Genomic DNA, 2,456 nt, shown 5'->3' with positions numbered 1-2,456 from the left:
GTTAACTTCCTTCAGCAATTTCTACATATCCTAAACTGGTTGCAGTTTACATGTAGCCCTAAATATATTGACATAATATTTTAAAAGGAAGCTCGGTTTATGTTTCCCAATAAATTAAATAAGTACGTGACTTTTCTTAGCATATGAATTTTGAGTGCATCAATGAGACAGGTTTTTGGTTCTGTAGGTGCAAACTATATCCAGAGGCATACATAGATAAGATAATAACATATCTACTAAAGAAATGTTATTCTCTTTTTTCGGGCAGAGAAAAAATATAAAGGAAGAGCTAACAAACCTAAATTCTGAGTTTATATTATGTCTTACAGAGAGGTGACTGCAATTTAACTATTGTCAGATGTTCATTTTACAGTGAATTGTTGAAAGGCAGAAAAACATAATTGGAAATGGAGGAAGAGGAATAATTAGTGAATCAACCTTGTACAGCTTCTGATAGTTTATAATTCTACCATGAATTATTGAACTGAATAAATTCTTGAGGTCACTTGATAATTGTGTATTACTTTAGACTCATCAGTCCTTCTGCTTCCTTTTAACTATAATTAGCTTTATGGAGAAAACAAGGACATTTGGAGAAATTATATAGTAACATCTGTTGTAATAACAATTGACAGGAATTCTAGATTTGTTTCATTCAGGACAAAACAATAACAACAGTGCATTAGCAGCATAGTAAGGATTAACCAAATGTTCTTAGTCTGAAATATGATCTGCCTTTCCCACCTATTTTGTATTCAGAATTAGCTTTCTGTAGTACGGTATCCTGACAAAACATCTGGTGGGCACCAAGCTAAGTAAGCTGTTTTATCTAACTTATAATTTTTTAAAAATATTTATTTATTTATACCCTGTTTCTGCTTCTTTCATAAGTGGCATAGTGGCCAAGAAGTAATGTTGGTAAAATTGATAGCTTAACCTTCTTGTTGTATAAAGAAATATTTCTTCCTGCTCATCGATTTAGTCCAGGGTGATAGTAATTTCCAGATGTAAGTATTTCAACTCCACAATAGAAAAACATTACTTTAGACTGTTGCTTAATGGCTTTTGTGGGGGCTGCATGTGTGAAAATGACTGTCCTTTTACAAGATTAACCCTAAGAACTTCAACTAAAGAAGGAATGGAATCTTCCCTGCATGCAAACTCTTTGAATGGAGAAAAGCTTCCACACAAAGGTCTTTCTCTCTAACCTTGGTTATGTTTTGTTTTGAATTCTCTTCTCCCCAGGCCTGTTCACCATTTCAAGATTCTTCCAACTGTACAAGAAGGATATTACAATAAAGTACTAATTACTAGAGTAGTTATGTTTGGAGTGGCTAGTATTGGTATTGGTATTGACTTGATCAATATGGTATTGAGTATTGAGTGGTCAATGACTGGAATGGTTTACCTGACTCTGTTGTTACATCCTCAAACCCCCCACAGCTTCAACCTTAAACTGTCTACCGTGGACCTCATCCCAATCCTAAGAGGTTTATACCTGCTATCTTGTATATTTTTGACAAACTAACAAATACAAATACAAGGATTCTTTGGTACTTCATTTCACAAAGAGAACTTTCTGGGATATGTACATTCCCACTTCTGAAGATTCTTATTGCTAGGTGATCAGTTGTGACCAAAACCTCTGTATTCTTCAGATCACAAACACTACTGCAAGGCATCAGTTCCCTATAATGGAGAAACTCTCTATTTCTAAAGGCCATGCATTCATGTCATTATATTCTATTACCAGCAGACAGCCAGTAGAAAAGCTTTTGTCAATCTATGAACAGATCTGTCAGCAAAAAGGAGACATTCAAAAGTCCCAATTATACTAGAAGAGTTATGACACCCAGAGAGAAGTGGGCACCAGTGAAGAAGTCCTTGCTATTAAGTGGAAATGCACTTTCATGCAGACTTCAGCTTAAATGAACCTCAGTATGCAAGAGCTTTTTGAAGAGCTCCTTAATTTGGAAAAGACAAGAATTCTAAATCTGCAGGTGGATGGTAAGTCTGCAGCAACAAAAGTATATTAGCAGAAGCATGTGTTCTATACGGCAAGATACATTTGACACCTCATGTATGACTAAAATAAATACATCTTTTATAAATTAATGACAAAGTATGTTATGAATGAGGGCAAATATACATGTCTCAGAATAATGCGGCAGGATCCAATCGTCACCAGGACCAAAGATTTATTTTTCCAAGCTTTCGGGCTCTCTCTCTCCATAATGTGTGCAGTATTATATGTGTTGTATTTATAGGGTGTCTGGTTGTTTGTGGCTTTTAGTTGTTAATTAGGGCATTGTTAGCCAGCTATTCTGTTATTTTTTTCCTTATGACACCATTCATTCATTCATCATTGCATCAATCATTTCTCCAACAATTTTTGTCCCTTCTCAGCCAACAATTTAATAGCTGCAAAATTTAATGTATGTCCTTGTTCTTTGCAA

General features: G+C 34.9%; 1 pseudogene; it reads left to right on the top strand.

Moving 5' to 3' along the window:
* The first annotated feature begins 912 nt into the window (after nt 1–912).
* LOC116514996 lies at nt 913–2,036 on the top strand (annotated as a pseudogene).
* The last annotated feature ends 420 nt before the right edge of the window (nt 2,037–2,456 follow it).

Source organism: Thamnophis elegans, chromosome 11 (assembly GCF_009769535.1).
Source record: "Thamnophis elegans isolate rThaEle1 chromosome 11, rThaEle1.pri, whole genome shotgun sequence".
NCBI classification, from domain to species: Eukaryota; Metazoa; Chordata; class Lepidosauria; order Squamata; family Colubridae; genus Thamnophis; species Thamnophis elegans.
Note: the sequence above shows the minus strand (reverse complement) of the source record. Positions and strands in the feature narration are given on the sequence as shown.